This window comes from Salmo salar, chromosome ssa15 (genome assembly GCF_905237065.1).
Source record: "Salmo salar chromosome ssa15, Ssal_v3.1, whole genome shotgun sequence".
Classification (NCBI taxonomy): Eukaryota; Metazoa; Chordata; class Actinopteri; order Salmoniformes; family Salmonidae; genus Salmo; species Salmo salar.
This window is the reverse complement of record NC_059456.1, coordinates 9,829,937-9,846,368: the sequence shown is the minus strand read 5'-3', so window position 1 is coordinate 9,846,368 and position 16,432 is coordinate 9,829,937. Positions and strand designations below refer to the sequence as shown.

At 45.3% G+C, this 16,432-nt stretch overlaps 1 protein-coding gene across 2 annotated transcripts in view; it reads right to left on the bottom strand.

The window, feature by feature from the left end:
• tut7 (terminal uridylyl transferase 7) overlaps positions 1–643 on the bottom strand; it is a 48,021-nt gene extending 47,378 nt beyond the window's left edge. For both annotated transcript variants that reach the window (XM_045695450.1, XM_045695449.1), the window contains exon 1: positions 460–643. The gene's annotated coding sequence lies outside the window, so the exon portion shown is untranslated. The remainder of the gene's footprint in view (positions 1–459) is intronic.
• Between the last annotated feature and the right edge of the window lie 15,789 nt (positions 644–16,432).

The following is a 16,432-nucleotide window of genomic DNA, read 5'->3' as shown; positions in this document are numbered from 1 at the left end:
GATCACATATTAACTAAGCCATGTGTTACATTTTAAAACAACTTGACTGGCAGGTGGGTTTTTTTTTCTTCTTCCTGAGTGTTAGCTATCTAACGTTAGCTGTTAGCATGTTGTCACAAGGTTATAGGCTAACTATGCTAGCCACCATGACGTGACATTTAGCTACCTTGCAACTGGCTTGTCGCTTAACTAAGGTTCTAAATGTGCTGTCAAGTGTTGGACCTATTCTGTACAACTGGCTAATTTGACTACAAAACCTCTAACTACCGGTCTGATTTCACCATCTGACCTTTCTGTTGTCGAATGAAACCGCTAACACCAGCTACTGTGTTTGCTAGCTAGCTAGCTACACTAGCCTGATAGCTATCTGGTTACTCAGGTTACCTGTCTATTAGAGTGCACTGCTAACTAATACACACACATAAATGATGACCATAACAGGCAGATATTTAGAAATACCTTGAGTGTTTGTATGGGCAGCATACTCCTGTGTTTATTCGTTATGGTAACTAGCTAGCTGGCTGGCTGGCCACAAAACACCTTCCTGCACCAGTACAATGTTCTGCGCACAAGAGTTTTCATGGGAAGAGCGAAAACATGTTGCCTGATGACGTTGAAATACACGTTTCACGTATTTATCTTTTGTGTGTGTGTGTGTGTGTGTGTGTGTGTTGGGGGTTACTGCACTCTACTGGGGAAAATAGTGAAGGACATGGCTTTAAATTCAGAGGTGACGCTGCCAAGTCATACAATATAGAAAAGGAGGCCTTTGGGAATACGGAGAGAGTTGGTTACAAATTAAGATTTTCATTATTTGTGGAATTAGGAGCTCTAATAAAGAATAATCAGCCTGGATGTTAAACCATGTTATCCATTTAGGGCTGGTTTCCCGGACACAGATTAAGCAGGGGGAGGTAGGTGGACTGGTGGTTAGGGGCATTGGGCCAGTAAGCGCAAAGTTGCTGGATCGAATCTCAGAGCTGACAAGGTAAAAATCAGTCGTTCTCCCCCTGAGCAAGGCAATTAACCCTAATTGCTCCACGGTTGCTGTCAAGAATTGCTGACCCTGGCCGTAATCCCACTGTCTGAGGGTCTCAGGGGGAGTGGGATATGCAAAAATCACATTTCCATTTCACACCTGTACAGGTTACCCACTTAGACCTCATGTTAGCTCATTCAGCACGAACATAGGTCAGTATGATCACAGTTAACATGAGCTTTGTCCTAAATAGTACCGTCTTTCCTATTCAGTGCACTACTTTCAACCTGGGCCCTGGTCACATGTAGTGCACTATATAGGGAATAGGGCTCTGGTCTAAAGTAGTACCACTATATAGGGAATAGGGCTCTGGTCTAAAGTAGTACCACTATATAGGGAATAGGGCCCTGGTCTAAAGTAGTACCACTATATAGGGAATAGGGCTCTGGTCACATGTAGTGCACTATATAGGGCTCTGGTCTAAAGTAGTGCACTTTATAGGGAATAGGGCTCTGGTCTAAAGTATTGTACTATATAGGGGATAGGGGTCTGGTCTAAAGTAGTGCACTATATAGGGGATAGGGGTGGCAGGGTAGCCTAGTGTTTAGAGTGTCGGACTAGTAACCAGCAGGTAGCCTAGTGGTTAGAGCGTTGGACTAGTAACCAGCAGGTAGCCTAGTGGTTGGACCGTTGGACTAGTAACCAGCAGGTAGCCTAGTGGTTAGACCGTTGGGCCAGTAACCAGCAGATAGCCTAGTGGTTAGAGCATTGGGCCAGTAACCAGCAGGTAGCCTAGTGGTTAGAGCGTTGGACTAGTAACCAGCAGGTAGCCTAGTGGTTAGAGGCAGGTAGCCTAGTGGTTAGAGTGGGGTGGCAGGCAGCCTAGTGGTTAGAGCGTTGGACTAGTAATCGAAAGGTTGCAAGATTGAATCCCCGAGCCAATAAGGTAAAAATCTGTTTTTCTGCCCCTGAACAAGGCAGTTAACCTGCTGTTCCTAGGCCGTCATTGAAAATAAGAATTGGTTCTTAACTGACTAGTTAAAAATAAAATAAAATAGGGCCCTGGTCTATAGTAGTCACTATATAGGGAATAGGGCTCTGGTCTATAGTAGTGTACTATATAGGGAATAGGGCCCTGGTCTAAAGTAGTGCACTATATAGGGAATAGGGCCCTGGTCTAAAGTGTGCGCCATATATGGAATAGGGCTCTGGTCTAAAGCAGTGCACTATATATAGGGTTAGGCAAGTCATTTAAGAACAAATTCTTACCCTGGCCAAACCCGGAAGACGCTGGGCCAATTGTACGCCACCCTATGGGACTCCCAATCACAGCCGGATGTGATACAGCGTGGATTCGAACCAGGGACTGTAGTGATACCTCTTGCACTGAGATGCAGTGCCTTAGACCACTGCGCCACTCGGGAGAAGTTACACCAAGAAGTTAATGTCCTTGATCTGAGACGACTCTACAAACACATGTCAAATACGTTTAATATCCAGTTTTCTACTTGCTTGATGTGTAACTCAAAGTTAGGTTTTCAGTGAGTTCAGTTTTTACCATTCTGTTGGACCTGGATGCCAAAACATTTCTGTTTTTAGTAGTAAAATTAACAGTATGGATTCTATTGAACTGCCATTATGCTCCTGTTTATAGTGGAAAAAAATCCAATAATCTACCTTCATTCAGTTTCCCTGGGAATATGAGGGAAAATTGATCAACTTAATTGAATTCGATGTTCACAAATAAAAGCATTTTGTCATGTTTGTCAGAATTGAACCATTACAGGAAATGCAGTGTATGTAATTTTCAGTTCATTGTGTAGCAACAAATAATTTGAGGACACCTGACCACCCTCCATACCACCCTCCACACATGTTCTCTGTTTAGTGAGTCCTCCAGATCAGAGACAGTAGGGATGACCAGGGATGTTCTCTGTTTAGTGAGTCCTCCAGATCAGAGGCAGTAGGGATGACCAGGGGTGTTCTCTGTTTAGTGAGTCCTCCAGATCAGAGACAGTAGGGATGACCAGGGATGTTCTCTGTTTAGTGAGTCCTCCAGATCAGAGGCAGTAGGGATGACCAGGGATGTTATCTGTTTAGTGAGTCCTCCAGATCAGAGACAGTAGGGATGACCAGGGGTGTTCTCTGTTTAGTGAGTCCTCCAGATCAGAGGCAGTAGGGATGACCAGGGGTGTTCTCTGTTTAGTGAGTCCTCCAGATCAGAGGCAGTAGGGATGACCAGGGATGTTCTCTGTTTAGTGAGTCCTCCAGATCAGAGGCAGTAGGGATGACCAGGGATGTTCTCTGTTTAGTGAGTCCTCCAGATCAGAGACAGTAGGGATGACCAGGGGTGTTCTCTGTTTAGTGAGTCCTCCAGATCAGAGGCAGTAGGGATGACCAGGGATGTTCTCTGTTTAGTGAGTCCTCCAGATCAGAGGCAGTAGGGATGACCAGGGATGTTCTCTGTTTAGTGAGTCCTCCAGATCAGAGGCAGTAGGGATGACCAGGGATGTTCTCTGTTTAGTGAGTCCTCCAGATCAGAGGCAGTAGGGATGACCAGGGATGTTCTCTGTTTAGTGAGTCCTCCAGATCAGAGGCAGTAGGGATGACCAGGGATGTTCTCTGTTTAGTGAGTCCTCCAGATCAGAGGCAGTAGGGATGACCAGGGGTGTTCTCTGTTTAGTGAGTCCTCCAGATCAGAGACAGTAGGGATGACCAGGGGTGTTCTCTGTTTAGTGAGTCCTCCAGATCAGAGGCAGTAGGGATGACCAGGGATGTTATCTGTTTAGTGAGTCCTCCAGATCAGAGACAGTAGGGATGACCAGGGGTGTTCTCTGTTTAGTGAGTCCTCCAGATCAGAGGCAGTAGGGATGACCAGGGGTGTTCTCTGTTTAGTGAGTCCTCCAGATCAGAGACAGTAGGGATGACCAGGGATGTTCTCTGTTTAGTGAGTCCTCCAGATCAGAGGCAGTAGGGATGACCAGGGATGTTCTCTGTTTAGTGAGTCCTCCAGATCAGAGACAGTAGGGATGACCAGGGGTGTTCTCTGTTTAGTGAGTCCTCCAGATCAGAGGCAGTAGGGATGACCAGGGATGTTCTGTTGATCAGTGTGTGAATTGGACCATTTTCCTGTCCTGCTAATCATTCAAAATGTAACAAGTACTTTTGGGTGTCAGTGACAATGTATGGAATAAAAAGTACATTATTTTCTTTAAGAATGTAGTGAAGTAAAAGTAGTCAAAAATATAAATTGTAAAAGAAAAGTACAGATACGCCAAAAAACAACTTAAGTAGTACTTTAAAGCATTTTTACTTAAGTACTTTTCACCACTGATTTGTTACTGTAATTTTCACCACTGATTTGTTACTGTAATTTTCACCACTGATTTGTTACTATAATTTTCACCACTGATTTGTTACTGTAGACTTCCAGTCATTGCGCTAATGATAGTTAGCAACTTCTTTTTATCTGTTCAAAGAGACAAAATAATGTCATCCATGAGTTCATCTATCACACTATCCCTTTAATGCTTCAGTAAGGCTTCAGTAATGTTTCAGTAATGTGTCTGTAATGCTTCAGTAATGTTTCTGTAAGGCTTCAGTAATGCTTCAGTAATGCTTCTGTAATGTTTCTGTAATGCTTCAGTCATGCTTCAGTAATGTTTCTGTCATGCTTCAGTAATGCTTCAGTCATGCTTCAGTAATACTTCAGTAATGCTTCAGTAATGTTTCTGTAATGCTTCAGTAATGCTTCAGTAATGCTTCAGTAATGTTTCTGTAATGCTTCAGTAATGTTTCTGTAAGGCTTCAGTAATGCTTCAGTAATGTTTCTGTAATGCTTCAGTAATGCTTCAGTCATGCTTCAGTAATGTTTCTGTCATGCTTCAGTAATGCTTCAGTCATGCTTCAGTAATGTTTCAGTAATGCTTCAGTAATGCTTCAGTAATGTTTCTGTAATGCTTCAGTAATGTTTCTGTAAGGCTTCAGTAATGCTTCAGTAATGTTTCTGTAATGCTTCAGTAATGCTTCATTCATGCTTCAGTAATGTTTCTGTCATGCTTCAGTAATGCTTCAGTAATGTTTCAGTAATGTTTCTGTAATGCTTCAGTAATGTTTCCGTAATGTTTCAGTAATACTTCAGTAATGCTTCAGTAATGTTTCAGTAATGCTTCAGTAATGCTTCAGTAATGTTTCTGTAATGCTTCAGTAATGCTTCAGTAATGTTTCTGTAATGCTTCAGTAATGCTTCAGTAATGCTTCAGTAATGTTTCTGTAATGCTTCAGTAATGCTTCAGTAATGTTTCTGTAATGCTTCAGTAATGCTTCAGCAATGCTTCAGTAATGTTTCTGTAATGCTTCAGTAATGCTTCAGTAATGTTTCTGTAATGCTTCAGTAATGTTTCTGTAATACTTCAGTAATGCTTCAGTAATGTTTCTGTAATGCTTCAGTAATGCTTCAGTAATGCTTCTGTAATGTTTCAGTAATGTGTCAGTAATGCTTCAGTAATGCTTCAGTAATGTTTCTGTAATGCTTCAGTAATTTAGTAAATTCAGCTTCAGTAAAGGTCACGCTGTTCTATAGTTTCAGGTCTGCTGCATTTGTAATGAAGGTGGTTAATGGAGGATAAACTGCCCCAGTCCTCCGTTCAATGACCCTAAGATGACTTACACCTTCCCCCTGAAGGTCATCGAGAAGACAGACATCCCCAAGAAGCTCACCAAGAAACCAGATGACTTACACCTTCCCCCTGAAGGTCATCGAGAAGACGGACTTCCCCAAGAAGCTCACCAAGAAACCAGAGGACTTACACCTTCCCCCTGAAGGTCATCGAGAAGACGGACTTCCCCAAGAAGCTCACCAAGAAACCAGAGGACTTACACCTTCCCCCTGAAGGTCATCGAGAAGACAGACTTCCCCAAGAAGCTCACCAAGAAACCAGATGACTTACACCTTCCCCCTGAAGGTCATCGAGAAGACGGACTTCCCCAAGAAGCTCACCAAGAAACCAGAGGACTTACACCTTCCCCCTGAAGGTCATCGAGAAGACGGACTTCCCCAAGAAGCTCACCAAGAAACCAGAGGACTTACACCTTCCCCCTGAAGGTCATCGAGAAGACGGACTTCCCCAAGAAGCTCACCAAGAAACCAGAGGACTTACACCTTCCCCCTGAAGGTCATCGAGAAGACGGACTTCCCCAAGAAGCTCACCAAGAAACCAGATGACTTACACCTTCCCCCTGAAGGTCATCGAGAAGACGGACTTCCCCAAGAAGCTCACCAAGAAACCAGAGGACTTACACCTTCCCCCTGAAGGTCATCGAGAAGACAGACTTCCCCAAGAAGCTCACCAAGAAACCAGAGGACTTACACCTTCCCCCTGAAGGTCATCGAGAAGACAGACTTCCCCAAGAAGCTCACCAAGAAACCAGAGGACTTACACCTTCCCCCTGAAGGTCATCGAGAAGACGGACTTCCCCAAGAAGCTCACCAAGAAACCAGAGGACTTACACCTTCCCCCTGAAGGTCATCGAGAAGACGGACTTCCCCAAGAAGCTCACCAAGAAACCAGAGGACTTCATACTGTGCAGGTAGGTCCAACCAGAGATACATCCTCACTATAAAACAGGGCCACTGGGCCACAGGGCCATAGTACTGAACATCCAAATCAAACCTGTCGTCTCCCCATTACAGACAACACTGCAGAGCGACTGGTCAACCTGAAAAAAATGGAATCACAGATATCACAGATATATGGCATTGGTGAAATTGAATTATTCTTGTATGCATAGCGGTTTATTCAATATACTATCTCTTTCCCTGGGTGGTTGAACATCTTCAGCTAGGACTGAAAGAGAAGACCTTAACATCTGCTCTGAGACTGGTCCAAATGGTACTCTATTCCAAAAGAATAAAGACATTACAAATGTCATATTATGTCTATATACAGTGTTGTAATGATGTGCAAATAGTTACAGTACAAAAGGGGATTTTTTTTTTTTTACATAAATATGGGTTGTATTTACAATGGTGTTTGTTCTTCACTGGTTGCCCTTTTCTTGTGGCAACAGGTCACAAATCTTGCTTCTGTGATGGCACACTGTGTTATTTCACCACAGTAGATATGAGAGTTTATCAACATTTGATTGTTTAAAAAAAAAAATATCTGAGTCTGTGTAATCTGAGGGAAATATGTAACTTTAATGTGGTCATACATTTGGTTGGAGGTTAGGAAGTGCAGCTGATGGTAATATATGTGTCTCTAATATGGTCATACAACGGTCATACACTGTCTGGCAGAATGTAAAACTACTGTTGTTAATCATTGTGTCTCCCATTATGACCTTATCACTGGGGTTTCCACATTATTCTGCTCATGGCCCCAAATTGATGTCAAGAAATTCCGGTGAATCAATTTGGAAAGTAATGTATTCTAGTGGTTTTTCGTATTGAATAACAGGTGATTATATATTAAGACTATCAGTCTGTGTTGAAAGACTGCTTTTCTTTCAACATGTCACTGAGTTGAGAATGGTGATATCACACCGTCTCTTTCAGACATTGTCCGGTTAGTTGCCCCAGAGATTGTGTGGCCTACCACTTCACGGCTGAGCCTAGGTTGAGAAACAGACGCCTCACAAGTCCTCAACTGGCAGCTTCATTAAATAGTACCTTCAAAACACGAGTCTCAACGTCAACAGTGAAGAGGCGACTCCGGGATGCTGGCCTTCTAGGCAGAGTTCCTCTGTCCAGTGTCTGTGTTCTTTTGCCCATCTTAATATTTTATTTTATTGGCCAGTCTGAGATATATATATTGTGTCATGCACAAAGTAGATGTCCTAACCGACTTGCCAAAACTATAGTTTGTTAACAAGAAATGTGTGGAGTGGTTGAAAAATGAGTTTTAATGACTCCAACCTAAGTGTATGTAAACTTCAGACTTCAACTGTATATATAAACTCAGCAAAAAATTAAACGTCCCTTTTTCTGGACCCTGTCTTTCAAAGATTATTTGTAAAAATCCAAATAACTTCACAGATCTTTTTTGTAAAGGGTTTAAACACTGTTTCCAATGCTTGTTCAAAGAACTATAAACAATGAATGAACATGCACCTGTGGAACGATCATTAAGACACTAACAGCTTACAGACGGTAGGCAATTAAGGTCACAGTTATGAAAACTTAGGACACTAAAGAGGCCTTTCTACTGACTCTGAAAAACACCAAAAGAAAGATGCCCAGGGTCCCTGCTCATCTGCATGAACATGCCTTAGGCATGCTGCAAGGAGGCATGAGGACTGCAGGGCAATAAATTGCAATGTCCGTACTGCGAGACGCCTAAGACAGCGCTACAGGGAGACAGGATGGACAGCTGATCGTCCTCGCAGTGGCAGACCACGTGTAACAACACCTGCACAGGATCGGTACATCTGAACATCACACCTGCGGGACAGGTACAGGATGGCAACAACAACTGTCTGAGTTACACCAGGAACGCACAATCCCTCCATCAGTGCTCAGACTGTCCACAATAGGCTGAGAGAGGCTGGACTGAGGGCTTGTAGGCCTGTTGTAAGGCAGGTCCTCACCAGACATCACCGGCAACTACGTCGCCTATGGGCACAAACCCACCGTCGCTGGACCAGACAGGACTGGCAAAAAGTGCTCTTCACTGACGAGTCGTGGTTTTATCATCGAAGGAATGAGTGTTACACAGAGGCCTGTACTCTGGAGCGGGATCGATTTGGAGGTGGAGGGTCCGTCATGGTCTGGGGCGGTGTGTCACAGCATCATCGGACTGAGCTTGTTATCATTGCAGGCAATCTCAACGCTGGGCGTTACAGGGAAGACATCCTCCTCCCTCATGTGGTACCTTTTTATTTTTATTTATTTGTTTATTTCACCTTTATTTAACCAGGTAGGCCAGTTGAGAAGTTCTCATTTACAACTGCGACCTGGCCAAGATAAAGCAAAGCAGTGCGACAAAAACAAACAACACAGAGTTACACATAAACAAATGTACAGTCAATAACACAACCCTTCCTGCAGGCTCATCCTGATATGACCCTCCAGCATGACAATGCCACCAGCCATGCTGCTCATTCTGTGCGTGATTTCCTGCAAGACAGGAATGTCAGTGTTCTGCCATGGCCAGAAAAGAGCCCGGATCTCAATCCCATTGAGCACGTCAGGGACCTGTTGGATCAGAGGGTGAGGGCTAGGGCCATTCCCCCCAGAAATGTCCGGGAACTTGCATGTGCCTTGGTGGAAGAGTGGGGTAACATCTCACAGCAAGAACAGGCAAATATGGTGCAGTCCATGAGGAGGAGATGCACTGCAGTACTTAATGCAGCTGGTGGCCACACCAGATACTTACTGTTACTTTTGATTTTGACCCCCCCTTTGTTCAGGGACACATTATTCCATTTCTGTTAGTCACATGTCTGTGGAACCTGTTCAGTTTATGTCTCAGTTGTTGACTCTTATGTTCATACAAATTTTACACATGTTAAATTTGCTGAAAATAAACGCAGTTGACAGTGAGAGGACGTTTCCTTTTTGCTGAGTTTATTTAATGAAGCTGCCAGTTGAGGACTTGTGAGGTGTCTGTTTCTCAAACTAGACACTCTAATGTACTTGTCCTCTTGCTCAGTTGTGCACCGGGGCCTCCCACTCCTCTTTTTATTCTGGTAAGAGCCCGTTTGCACTGTTCTGTGAAGGGAGTAGAACACAGCGTTGTACGAGATCTCCAGTTTCTTGGCAATTTCTCGCTTGGAATAGCCTTCATTTCTCAGAACAAGAATAGACTGATGAGTTTCAGAAGAAATGTCTTTGTTTCTGGCCATTTTGAGCCTGTAATCGAACCCACAAATGCTGATGCTCCAGATACTCAACTAGTCTAAAGAAGGCCAGTTTTATTACTTCTTTAATCAGGACAACAGTTTTCAGCTGTGCTAACATAATTGTGAAAGGGTTTTCTAATGATCAATTAGCCTTTTAAAATGATAAACATGGATTAGCTAACACAACATGCCATTGGAACACAGGAGTGATGGTTGCTGATAATGGGCCTCTGTATGCCTATGTAGATATTCCATAAAAAATCGTTTCCCCCTACAATAGTCATTTACAACATTAACAATGTCTACACTGTATTTCTGATCAATTTGATGTTATTTTAATGGACAAACAAATGTGCTTTTCTTTAAAAAAAAACAAGGACATTTCTCAGTGACCAAAACTTTTGAACGATAGTATACCTGTATGTCACGTCCTGACCAGCAAAGGGCGTAATTGTATTAGTTTTGGTCAGGACGTGGCAGAGTTTTTGTGTTATGTGTTAGTTAATTGAGGTTGGACTCCCAATTGAAGGCAGGTGTGTTGAGTTGCCTTTGATTGGGAGTCCTATATAGTAGTGTGTGTTTTCTTTGGGGTTGTGGGTAATTGTTTCTTGTTTAGTGTGTTTGCACCTGACAGGGCTGTTGGCTGTCGGTTTTCTCAGTTTTGTTTGTTATAGTGTTCTTTCTAATTAAATTGAAAGATGAATACTAACTCCGCTGCATTTTGGTCCATTCCTGAAGACAGCCCTTACACTGTACCATATGACTTGTAAGGAAGCCCTCCATTCAGATACATGCATCACTACAATGTGGAACTACATTGGCACTAGGTGAAGAACAAAATATTGGAGAATGTCAAACAAGCAGTACAGAATAGTTGGCATATAAACAAAAACAATATATTGTTTACAATAAAAGTACTGTTTACCGAACACATCCAAATATTGAATAATCTGCAAAACATTATTATGATTTTATTTATTTATTTGCAACCATAATTATTATCAAAAGAATATAGTCTAAATTCACTCATTGAAAAGTTTCTCTGTACTACTTATAAAAAATACCCAGTTTTACAAAAGTAAATCTATGTTTACTAGTTGGAGACGGTTCATCTCAAAACAGTCATCAGCTTATTCAGTCCTTTCAGTTGTTTTGTGATTCTACAGTTCCATAGAATGTTCTAGATTGTTCACGACGAAGGTTTTTTCAAACAGTCATTCTGAATTTCATTTCAGTTGATCAGGGAGCTGAATTTTTAATCCATTCAACAACAACAACAAAAAGCATGTGGTCCCTTCTCCAAGAGACAGCATTAGAATATCATTGACATAGTGCCTTTATGTACAAAAAACAATGTACAAAATCTATATAAAACAATCTAACGTTAGCCTCTACATCTCACTATATCTGTTGTAAATAAATATTTGGTTGTCTGACTTCATTATGTAGGAAATAGTTGAATCCACGGTAAATGCATGTTAGGTGTTCTTTCTATCTAGCTACCAGAGAGACATGCACCTATGCTGGTGTTTGGAAAGGCCTCACTAGAGGAGTAACCCAAATGGTACCCTATTCCCTATGTAGTACACTACTTTGGCCAGGGCCCTATTCCCTATGTAGTGCACTACTTTGGCCAGGGCTCTATTCCCTATGTAGTGCACTACTTTGGCCAGGGCCCTATTCCCTATGCAGTGCACTACTTTGGCCAGGGCTCTATTCCCTATGTAGTGCACTACTTTGGCCAGGACCTTATTCCCTATGTAGTGCACTACTTTGGCCAGGGCCCTATTCCCTATGTAGTGCACTACTTTGGCCAGGGCCCTATTCCCTATGTAGTGCACTACTTTGGCCAGGTCCCTATTCCCTGTAGTGCACTACTTTGGCCAGGGCCCTATTCCCTATGTAGTGCACTACTTTAGGTCAGGGCCCTATTCCCTATGTAGTGCACTACTTTAGGCCAGGGCCCTATTCCCTATGTACTGCATTACTTTGGCCAGGGCTCGAGCTATGCTCAAAAGTAATGCAGTATATATGGAATAGGGGGCCATTTTCAGTGGCTCTCAGTGACTTGTGATATAAATACTAGCACATGCCTTTAACAGACAATACCAACGTCTAGTCAGACGGATAGCTAGCTACCAAGCCTTCATTGGTTGTCTGTGACGAGACAGGTACAGTGGGAGGAGCCTCTTACATATCCTGCCTTTGTATATGCGACTGGTGATGTAAAACACTATGCTTGGTCACCATAGACTGTGGCTGTGTCACAAATGTCATCATATTCCCTTTATAGTGCACTATATTTGGCTAGGGCCCATAGGGATGTGGTCCAAAGTAGTGCACTACATTAGGGAATAGGGCCCATAGGACTGTTGTCCAAAGTAGTGCACTACGTTAGGGAATAGGGCACCATCTGGGACGCAGGTTGTATATAATGTTTGTCAGGCTAGGAGGTGAAGGTGATCCCATGATGGAGTAATGCTCCTCTCAGATCAAGCCAGGTCCTCCTCTCAGATCAAGCCAGGTCCTCCTCTCAGATAGTGGGTGCTGTTACACTTGGCGGATGCAGAAGTAGCAGCACAAAGCATATTCAACTACAACACTTTAATACAAGATATTCACATGAAAAAAAACTAGGCTATAGCCTAGAAGCAAATTGCTTAAAACAGACTGTTTTTGTTCATGCCATTCCTTTCCAAGCCCTGAATGTATGAAATATAGCTTACTTTCTTTTTTCATATTAAAAGAAAGTCTATCAATATGTATATTTTATGGATCAACAATCTCAAATAAACAGATGTATGTAATGCACTCTACACCACAATATCTGGCTTTGGAATAAAATATCTCTCTTTATAGCAGCCAAGGCAAAATTTATGTTTGTATACATGATGTTCATATACAGTAAGTAACAAGAAAATAGTTAAGGACATAGACACTGTAACATAGAGTCATGTCGTACAGAGAGGAGAGGAGGAAGAGGAGGAGAGGAGGAGGAGGAGAGGGGGACATGAAGGTGGGAGGAGGAGGAGGAGAGGGGGAGGTGAAGGTGGGAGGAGGAGGAGGAGGAGGAGAGGGGGAGGAGGAGAGGGGGGGACGTGAAGGTGGGAGGAGGAGGAGGAGAGGGGGAGGAGGAGAGGGGGGACGTGAAGGTGGGAGGAGGAAGAGAGGGGGAGAAGGAGAGGGGGACGTGAAGGTGGGAGGAGGAGGAGGAGAGGGGGACGTGAAGGTGGGAGGAGGAGGACGGGAGGAGGAGGAGAGGGGGACGTGAAGGTGGGAGGAGGAGGAGGAGAGGAGGAGGAGGAGAGGGGGACGTGAAGGTGGGAGGAGGAGGAGGAGAGGGGGAGGAGGCGAGGGGGACGTGAAGGTGGAAGGAGGAGGAGGAGAGGGGGGACATGAAGGTGGGAGGAGGAGGAGGAGAGGGGGGACGTGAAGGTGGGAGGAGGAGGAGGAGAGGGGGAAGGGACGTGAAGGTGGGAGGAGGAGGAGGAGAGGAGGAGGAGGAGAGGAGGAGGAGGAGAGGGGGATGTGAAGGTGGGAGGAGGAGGAGAGGGGGACGTGAAGGTGGGAGGAGGAGGAGGAGAGGGGGGACGTGAAGTTGGGAGGAGGAGGAGAGGGGGACATGAAGGTGGGAGGAGGAGGAGGGGGACGTGAAGGTGGGAGGAGGAGGAGAGGAGGAGGAGGAGAGGGGGACGTGAAGGTGGGAGGAGGAGGAGGAGAGGGGGACATGAAGGTGGGAGGAGGAGGAGGAGAGGGGGACGTGAAGGTGGGAGGAGGAGGAGGAGAGGGGGACATGAAGGTGGGAGGAGGAGGAGGAGGAGGGATGTGAAGGTGGGAGGAGGAGGCGGATGGTTCTTAGGTAATGGTACAAAACTATTCTGAACTGGGGTGTGAAGGAGTTAGGATAAAGCACGTGTCTGACCTCTTCAGTAAGAGGAAAAGTTTCTGCTCAACCCAGTAGAGGCAGTAGTCTACTGAGGTCCTGTGTTTGTCCCACTGAGGCAGTAGTCTACTGAGGTCCTGTGTTAGTCCCACTGAGGCAGTAGTCTACTGAGGTCCTGTGTTAGTCCCACTGAGGCAGTAGTCTACTGAGGTCCTGTGTTAATCCCACTGAGACAGTAGTCTACTTAGGTCCTGTGTTAGTCCCACTGAGACAGTAGTCTACTTAGGTCCTGTGTTAGTCCAGATCTATCAGGAAACCGATCTGGAGTTCCTAAGTCTTTCATTCTTTTTTTTTTTTGTCCCTCTTTAAGGTACTAGCTCAATCTGCAATAGGTCCTGTTTTATTGTGTTCAAACAGGCAAGAAACTCTGATGATGAGGTTGGTGATGAGGGTGGTGATGATGATGATGAAGATGAGACTAGTGAGTTGTTTATTCTCCAGGATGCTTCAGTATTCTCCAGGGTGCTTCAGTATTCACCAGGGTGCTTCAGTATTCTACAGGGTGCTTCAGCATTCTACAGGATGCTTCAGTATTCTACAGGGTTCTTCAGTATTCTCCATAGTGCTTCAGTATTCTACAGGGTGCTTCAGCATTCTCCAGGATGCTTCAGTATTCTACAGGGTTCTTCAGTATTCTCCATAGTGCTTCAGTATTCTCCAGGGTGCTTCAGTATTCTCCAGGGTGCTTCAGTATTCTCCAGGGTGCTTCTGCATTCTCCAGGATGCGTCAGTATTCTCCAGAGTGCTTCAGAAGTCTCCAGGATGCTTCAGTATTCTCCAGAGTGCTTCAGTACTCTCCAGGGTGCTTCAGTATTCTCCAGGGTGCTGCAGTATTCTCCAGGGTGCTTCAGTATTCTACAGAATGCTTCAGTATTCTCCAGGGTGCTTCAGTATTCTACAGAATGCTTCAGTATTCTCCAGGGTTCTTCAGTATTCTCCAGGGTGCTTCAATATTCTCCAGAGTGCTTCAGTATTCTACAGAATGCTTCAGTATTCTACAGAATGCTTTAGTATTCTCCGGAGTGCTTCAGTATTCTACAGAATGCTTCAGTATTCTCCAGGGTGCTTCAGTATTCTACAGAATGCTTCAGTATTCCCCGGAGGGCTTCAGGCTTCCAATAGGAGGTCCAGTAGTCCTTTCCTGAAAAGGTTAATCAACCAACCATCTCATCTCCATTTAGATAGGTGACAGTAATCACTAGGTGGCTTTGTTGCAGAGAGGTTGTTCTGTGTGTGTGTGTGTGTGTGTGTGTGTGTGTGTGTGTGTGTGTGTGTGTGTGTGTGTGTGTGTGTGTGTGTGTGTGTGTGTGTGTGTGTGTGTGTGTGTGTGTGTGTGTGTGCTTGTGTCTGGGCGTGTGTGTGTGTCTGTGAGTAGAGGCTGAAGAAATGTGGCTTGGCCTCTACGACCCTCCCGAACTTCTACAGACGCACCACTGAGAGCCACGGCCTGTTCACCCCGCTACCATCTAGAAGATCATCAAGGACCTCCTCCACCCGAGCCACAGCCTGTTCACCCCTCTACCATCTAGAAGATCATCAAGGACCTCAGCCACCTGAGCCACGGCCTGTTCACCCCACTACCATCTAGAAGATCATCAAGGACCTCAGCCACCTGAGCCACGGCCTGTTCACCCCACCACCATCTAGAAGATCACCAAGGACCTCAGCCACCCGAGCCACGGCCTGTTCACCCTGCTACCATCTAGAAGATCATCAAGGACCTCAGCCACCCGAGCCACGGCCTGTTCACCCGCTACCATCTAGAAAATCATCAAGGACCTCAGCAACCCGAGCCACTGTCCTGTTCACCCTGCTACCATCTAGAAGATCACCAAGGACCTCAGCCACCCGAGCCACTGTCCTGTTCACCCCTTTACCATCTGGAAGATCATCAAGGACCTCAGCCACCCCGAGCCACGGCCTGTTCACCCCGCTACCATCTAGAAGATCACCAAGGACCTCAGCCACCCGAGCCACTGTCCTGTTCACCCCGCTACCATCTAGAAGATCATCAAGGACCTCAGCCACCCAGAGCCACGGCCTATTCACCCCGCTACCATCTAGAAGATCATCAAGGACCTCAGCCACCCCGAGCCACGGCCTATTCACCCCGCTACCATCTAGAAGATCATCAAGGACCTCAGCCACCCGAGCCACGGCCTGTTCACCCTGCTACCATCTAGAAGATCACCAAGGACCTCAGCCACCCCGAGCCACTGTCCTGTTCACCCCTGTACCATCTGGAAGATCATCAAGGACCTCAGCCACCCGAGCCACGGCCTGTTCACCCCGCTACCATCTAGAAGATCATCAAGGACCTCAGCCACCCGAGCCACGGCCTCTTCACCCACGCTACCATCTAGAAGATCATCAAGGACCTCAGCCACCCCGAGCCACGGCCTGTTCACCCCGCTACCATCTAGAAGATCCCCAAGGACCTCAGCCACCCGAGCCATGGCCTGTTCACCCTGCTACCATCTAGAAGGCGGAGACAGTACAGGGTGCATCAAAGCTATGGCCGAGAGACTGAAAAACTTCTCCAGGTCATCGGACTGTTAAACAGTCACCACTAGCCGGCCTCCCCGCTACCATCTAGCCTCCCCCAGTACCCTGCCCTGAACCTTAGTCACTGTTACTAGCCAGCTACCACCCAGTACCCTGCCCTGAAC